Below are 7,736 nucleotides of genomic sequence, written 5' to 3'. Positions count from 1 at the left end.
AGCATGAACATCGAAGAAGGAAAGGACTGTGTCGGGGTTCAGTGTAGCAATATATTTGGGTGTCGACGGCGAATTGTTGTATATGCCTTTTAATAGATTGACTACCAGGGGATCCTTTCCTACTCTGACCACATTACCCGGTTTAAAAGAAAGAGTAGAAGAGAGCATAGAACGTGCCACATTGAGCGAACTATAACTCTTCTTAACGCTGAAATCAGCTAAAAAATTTGCTACGATTGTTTGGCTAGAAGACAGGGGACATTGATTCCTTGGAAGACACCAACCTCGCCAGGCGTTCCAGGCGGACTGGTAAGCAACGACTGTATTTTTACGAGATGACGCGAGGACGAGATTGATGGCGCTTTCCGAAAGGCCGCGTTCCTGGAAAAAAAATGCTTGATAGTCACCACGCGATAAGCCGGATCGAATTACTCTGTACCAGAGGGTGACTTTTCCCCAGTGAGGAGGTCAACAAGTCTGAGCGGGGCTGTAGCAGCCGAGGAGCGTCGCAAGAGAGTTCCATGGCTGTCGGGAACCATGGCTGGCTTGGCCAAAGTGGTGTTATCAGGACTAGGTCTGCCTCCTCTCTCAACAGCTTCGACAGAACGAAGTGGATTAGGTTGAAAGGGGGCAAGGGAAAACTGTCTAGGTCTTTCCAGTTGAAGCTGAACGCGTCTACTCTCCATGCCTATGGTTGTGGAAACCAGCTCACGAAACGAGGAAGCTGTCGATTCTATTCTGACGCGAAAAGGTCCACTTGGACTTTCCAAATGGACTGGATGCTCTTGAACGCCTGAGGGGACAACATCCAATCATCTGAAGAGGGAGTTCGGCTTGATTTTGTGTCGGCCAACGTATTTAAAACGCCGGGGAAAAAAACAGTGCTCAGACATAAATTTATTTACTCGCACCAATTAGCGATACGAAGAGCGATTGAGCATAGGGGTTTTGATTTACAACCACCCAATTTGTTAATATTACTGACGGCTATAGTGTTGTTGACCTCAATTACTACTAAACAGTCCCTGACCGATGAAATGAAGCATTCGAGAGCTTTCAGAGCAGCGAGAAGTTCTAGTGCATTAATACAGTACCCACGCCAGGTATTGGATCACCTCGGTCCAAAAAACGCGTTTTAACCCGCGCGAGATAGGCCTAACGGTGTCTCGCGTGGGAATGTTTTTTAAATACTAAGATTGCTCGTACGAGGTTATTTTTTTTATCAGAAAGATAAAGAACTAGTCTTTATCTTTCTGATTTTTAATTTATAAAAAGTATAGTTGTTATATGGGGAAAAGGATCATTTTGAAATATTGGATCACCCCCGAAATGTGCTACATTCGTTGTCCCTACCCGCGGCTATGCCGCTGGGTGGGGAGGGGTGAGAAAGCGACCCCCTAAATTTAACGACAATTTCCTCTTTTAAGTGCCACTAGAGGCGCTTGATTAGTGTTTTTCTGCCACTATCACAAGCAGACTATTCTTGGCTGTATTTTTTTTGTTTTTTTCGATTCGTTTTCATTTTAAACTTTGTGAATAATAGAAGTTTGGATTATTCATCCTCAGGTACGTTTAACGTTTGCATATGAAAGAAATTATATTAATTTATGTATCTTTACGATAGCTTTGAAATACCTGATTGATTTTGACATCACAAGAACGGTTACTGATACAAGTGTTAGCCACAACCCATAATTTTTACGAGTGTAAGGTAAAATAATTGATTTGGATTTAAGTAGGGCACTAATAAAACTTATAATTTGATGTTCTAGAAGAATGGCCAAGTGGATTTTCCTAGATGATGGTGTTACAGCCATCAATGATGTGACAGGGAAAGTGTACAAGTTCGAGCCATCAATAAATTACAATGGACAAGGGCAGGCTCCACAAAATGCAACGGATGAGTCTTCCAACTTGAAAGCAAAGCAGGAGAAGCCTTTTACTATAAATACTGAGAAGTCTGTCACTTCAGATCCTGCCAAAAAATAAATTAAGCTAATTTCAAATTACTCAGCTGTTTCTTTTTTTTTCTAAGTTTTGTTTAAGAAATGAATTCATTCTGTATCGTTTTAGTTTTACACGTGAAAAAAAAAGAATTATGTGAATTAATGGTTTTAACTTTGAAAGAAATTTTAAAGATTAGAGTCCAATGTGTATTAAAATCTGGTGTGACCACCTTTCGCATCAATTACTGCTTGGCAGCGGGATTTCATTGTATTAATGTATTTTGAAAAAGTTTTGATCGAAATGTCATCCCAGGCCGTTTGCAGATTCACCCACAAAGAATTTTTTGAGGTGTTGCACATTTTGCGGATTTTAGAATCAATGTGATCCCCAATTTGTTCAATTGGGTTAAGGTCGGGACTCTGTGGTGGCCAAACCATACGGATGACTTCACCTTCATAAAAAAAATATAAGATTTTATGAAGCAGAAATAATAAACATAACGAATACACACCAGCGTTTTCTTTTCTGTCTAAATACCCCCTACAGAGTTTAGATGCATGTTTGGGATCGTAATCTTCTTGAAAGGTAAACCCCCTACCTAAAAGCCTCTTTCCTCCGGGAAGAACATGTCTAATCAAAATTTGGTGGTATACCTGATAATAACAAAAATTCGTAAAATAAATAAGACGTTTGGGTGGGAGGGAGGATCGTGTTTGACACAAATTTACCTTCATGTCCATTTTTACTTCAATTTTTTTTAGTGGTAGTGCTTCTTTTGTTGATATCGCTCCCCAAACCATAATGGAACCGCCACCGTGTTTCACGGTTGGCTGTCAGCAATATTTTTTGTATCTTTCTCCTTCAAATCTCCGGATGAATAAGCGACGCTTATTTCCAAATATTTCGAATTTACTTTCGTCTGAAAAAAGCACTTGGCCCCATTGCTCGTTGGTCCAATTTACATGGTCTTTCGCAAAGGCCATCCTCTTGGCAAGATTTTGCTTCCTTAATAGAGGCTTCTTTGCTGCCACACGTCCTCTGAGTCCCCAGTTCAACAAACATTTGCGAATAGTGCTTTGACCAAATTTTTTTCTTCGGGCTGTGTTGAACTCTTCAGTTAATATAGGCAAGGTTTTTGTTCGATCCCTCTTACTAAGAATTTTGATATAGCGCTTATCCGATGATGTCAGACACCCAAGATTCCCGCGTCCAGGTCTGTCCATGTTTGACTTGGTTTCTTTAAATCGATTGATAGTATAGAGAACAGTGCTGTAAGGATGGTTAAATAATGCGCACACTTTTCTTATCGACCGTAACGACTTATAGGAATTATATATCTTCGCTCTTTCTTCTATGCTTAACTGTTTTCATTTACCCATTACGTTCTAGTGATCACACCAACATTCGGCTAGAAACTGATTTGTTTTCATGCCATGGATTTCACCTTTTTTTCTTTCATACACTTAAGAGGTAGGGTAAGAAAAAGTGAAGGAAGAGTAAGAAAGTTCACGGAACTAAAAAGAAAGAAAAATTTTTGCTAAATATTTAGATAGTCTCGTTACGAGAAAATTATTCAAATGAAGGCACCCGTATGGGTATCAGCCTATCAGGGGAACGATTCCATAACATATGAAACCAAATAGGAAGGAAAACCAGACATATGAGAGTAATTTGGAATATGAGAGTAATTGGAACGAGGTGATCCAATACCTGGCGTGGGTACTGTATGTTGGTCAAGTTCCGTTGGAGTCCAGGGCCCCCTTGTCTTAATGTCGAGTCGGACAGCGTCCCACCCTATGCGGGAGGCGTCGGAGGAGAGATAAACGTCGGGTCGGCTAGAAAGAAGGACTCCACCATTAGAGAAATTTGCCTCATGGATCCACCAAGACAGATCAACTAATGAGGCGTCGTCTAGGGAGACGATTATGTTCAAATTATCGTTGTTGATTTTGTACGCGGAAGTAAGCAGGGCCTGGAGATAACGAAAGTGGGCAAAGATGAAATGGCCCAATTCACATTCCCTGTAATCTTGGCGAGAGCTCGAAGAGAACATTTTCCCTTCTTGAGTACTTCTTTGCAAAGGCGAGAAATGTTGGCCATCATCTTATCAGTTAGGCGGAATGACATGGCAAGTGAGTCAGTAATCAACCCAATGTACTCTATGCACTGTGAAGGGTTTGTTTCTGAATTCTTAAAGTTGATAAGAAAACCGAGATACTCGAGGGTGGTAATGACCTGCGCGACCGCAGTTGTGCACTTCTGAAATGAAGCTCCAACGATAAGTAAATCATCTAAGTAGATGACCAATCTAATCCCGCGTCTGCGTAAAAAAACCACCGCTACCCTGAGAAGCTTGGTAAAGACCCAGAGTGACGACGAGAGACCAAAAGGGAGACCGGTGTCCTCAAAAGTCCTGTTCTTCCAACGAAATCAAAGGAACTTACGATGCCCTTGGAAAACTGGGATGATAAAGTAGGCGCCAGTCAAATCAACTTTAGCCATAAAATCCCCCTGTCTAAGTGTGTGACGGACAGTCACTATACCCTCCATCTTGAAATTTCTATACTTGAGGAATCGAATCAGTGGTTTCAGATTAATTATCGGCCGCCACTCGTTGGGGCCCTTTTTGGAACAAAAAAAGTTGTTTAACCGATTTCAGGGAAACGTATAGCATCTCGTTCAATCTCGCGTTGGTGAAAAGGTTAGAAGCGTCGTACTTCTTGTCTAGTTTCTCAACTGAAGGCTTAAATGCCTCCCTGGCCACTTTCACGTGTTTCTCGGGAATGCCCTTGACAATCCATTTAGCGAGACGGCCAGACAATACGTTTCTTGAACACAAAAATTTTTGACTTGGTGTCAAGAAAATCCGAAGAACTAGAATCACTGAATGAAGTAGAGTCAGAGCCTGAGCTCAAACATGAGCTGGAATCTAAACTAGATTTACGAGATCGTTTAGATCTCTTGGATTTAGCCATGTTTGCTACACGAGAGCAGAAAAAGATCCGAGGTTACTTAGACAGGAAAATTCTAGACGGCGCTCTGATCACGCCCCCTTTTTTTGTTCTCCCCCCTTTTTTTTGGCCCTTTGGGCCTATTTATCTTTTGCTGCTAAGTGCTGGATTACAATGTTACACACAGTTAATGTCGAACGATTTTAAAATACAATTAGTCAGCTTCCGTTATCGCAATGTGAATCTAATAATCATCTAAATTTATTTTACGCCTGTATTTTGGTGGATTCTTACCAGTGTATCGTATTTGACGAAAACAATCAAATATTTGTCAAATAAAATACATCAAATACGTATTTTAATCGGTATTTTATTTGAGGTGTTTTTTCTAAAGTTCTATTTGGTATTTTATTTGACAGAACTAATTTTATTTGGCAAATACCAAATACAATACCAAATACTTTCTTTTCTAGACGAATTGACAACGCCGTGCATCTAGCAGACGAAATAATCGTTGAAAAATTAAAAGTGTTCAATAACAAAAAGATGATCCCAAAAAAGCAGGCCACGGTAAGAGGCTCTCGTAGGCTTCCATCAACACCTCGAGGTCGATGTAGGGCCAGAGGAACACCCCTGTTAAGCCGCTCAAGTAACTCAATCACATTAGGTAAAACCCAATTTCTTATTAACAAAAATTAAAATCTTATAACAAAAATGATCTTATTGACGTAACAGAAATGTTAGTTGTTTCTTTTAAGCGAGTTTGAAAGCTGTCATTACTTTATTAACCTGTATTTCTAGCCACTAGTCAAGAAGAAGATGTAGCTGGGCCTTCTGGGGAAGAAGTGGTACCTAACGAAGAAGTGGTTTCTTCTTTTCGGCTTCCATCAACACCTCGAGGTAGGGCCAGAGGTAGACCCCGGTTAAGCCGTTCATCCCCTAACTCAATCACATTAGGTAACGCAAATTAACTAAAAATGCAATTTTTTACATTACAAAGCAATATTGATTTTTACAATCTTTATTTCCAGACACTAGTCCAGAAGAAGATGTAGCTGGGCCGTCTTTGGAAGAAAATATAGCTAGCGAAGAAGATGATTGTGATGAAGAGTCTGTAGATGTGGAGGCCAGTCTGCAGCAGCGTGAACCTGAACCACCTCCAGGGTCAACGCCGATTCCGCTTACCAGACAATCGACCTGGCCATTGTGGCGGACAGAGTGCTTTCGCAATTGGTCTGAAACTGAAAACGGAAAAGTTCATGCCATCTGCAAGTTATGCAACGTTTTCTTCATGGGGTCATGGAAAGCTTTCAGCAACTTTTCGCTTCATTTGAGTCGAGTTCACGTGGAATTATTCAACAAGTTTCTCAAGTCCTCCAACACGTCTCGTCAATTACCAATCACCGCTTTTGCCAGAGGAAGGAACGTCAGCTCTAGTCACCAAGCCAAACTGGACAAGTACTTGACAAGAGCTTTTGTAACGGGAAACATTCCGCTTCTTTTCACTCGTAATGAAGACTTTATCAAGTCTCTAAAGGTAAAAGATTTGTCCATTAACGAAACTTGTTTTGTTTTCTAATTTCAGAAATTTATTTATTCATACAGCTCGGGATTCCTGGCTTTGTCCCCCCTACTGATTTTACAATGAGAAGAAGGCATGTTCCAAACGAATACGAATGCATCAAAAAAGTTGTGGAGGCAAAGATCGGGCAGTGCACAGCGGTAACCATTATCTTAGATATCTGGTCGTCGAAACGCATGTGCGGTTTTATTGGTTTCAATCTCGAAGCTGTAACGAAGACCTTCGAGATGTTCACTGCCTTCCTCTGCATTCGACAGATGACAGGCAGGCACACTGGTGAAGCCATTCTTGCGGAATACGAGGAAGTTCTTAAAGAGTGGAATATCAACCCCTCTCTGGTAAGGCTTCTTTTTTTTTAATTAATAATATTGTAACGACTAACGAGCATTCTTTGTTTAGGTTGTAAGGGTTGTGACCGATAACGGATCGAACATGATCAAAGCCTTCAAGGTTCAGTTCCCTAAACCCTCTAATGCAATTCCACAGTCGTTTGATGACTCCCTTGAATCGCCTTTGATTGAACAGGCAGATGAGATGGTTCAATTGGAACTTTCTGATTCTACTTCTGGGGCCTTGACTGAGTTGTTATCTATCGATCCAGATGATGATGAAGAGTGGCTGGGATTAAACAAAGACCTAGACGACAGCTATTTAAACGTTCCCAGAAGGACAACTTCTCGTACAGGACCTTGGCAGGATGAAGCAGGTCTCGGTCATTCTTCTTCATGGCAATCGACTTTTCAGATGAGTAGCAAACTTTGAGAGTCTTGCAAAGCTCATGATATTCAGCTCGTTGTTGAAGACGGACTAAAAGTTCTTGATGTGAGTGGAATATAGCTTGTTTTCTTACTTCAAAATGTTTATATTGTGGGTTCTTTTAATTTTTTCAGCAAACAGCAGTTAGTGCTGTTAAGCGCGCTGGGGATATTATCAACTCAATCCGAAAAAGTGTGACTGATACCGAAGTTGTTTTTAATGCAGTCAAGTTCCGATTGGTCGCCAAAAACGCAACTCGGTGGAACTCTCTGCTGTTCTCACTTCAGTCACTTGTCAAGGCCCTTGATGCTGACCCCCAGATTCAGTCTCGCCTGAACGCAACCAAAGACAACAAGCGGAAGCTGTCAGCTGTGGATATAAAGATACTGAAGGAGATAATCTTAATTCTGATCCCGTTTCAAGAAGCAACCGATGAACTTCAGGGTGAGTACGAAACCATCGACTCCGTAATTCCGGTCTACTTAGACTTGTCCAACAAA

The 7,736-nt window shown here is 41.1% G+C and overlaps 1 long non-coding RNA gene across 2 annotated transcripts; it reads left to right on the top strand.

Moving 5' to 3' along the window:
- The first annotated feature begins 1,451 nt into the window (after positions 1-1,451).
- Positions 1,452-1,989, top strand: LOC123477469. 2 transcript variants are annotated; one of them, XR_006652624.1, is made up of 3 exons: positions 1,452-1,566; positions 1,625-1,706; positions 1,773-1,989. It is a non-coding gene; the product is annotated as an uncharacterized LOC123477469 (long non-coding RNA). The 2 variants fall into 2 exon arrangements; XR_006652623.1 differs by having other exon boundaries at positions 1,625-1,711.
- The last annotated feature ends 5,747 nt before the right edge of the window (positions 1,990-7,736 follow it).

This window comes from Daphnia magna, unplaced genomic scaffold (genome assembly GCF_020631705.1).
Source record: "Daphnia magna isolate NIES unplaced genomic scaffold, ASM2063170v1.1 Dm_contigs066, whole genome shotgun sequence".
Classification (NCBI taxonomy): Eukaryota; Metazoa; Arthropoda; class Branchiopoda; order Diplostraca; family Daphniidae; genus Daphnia; species Daphnia magna.
Note: the sequence above shows the minus strand (reverse complement) of the source record. Positions and strands in the feature narration are given on the sequence as shown.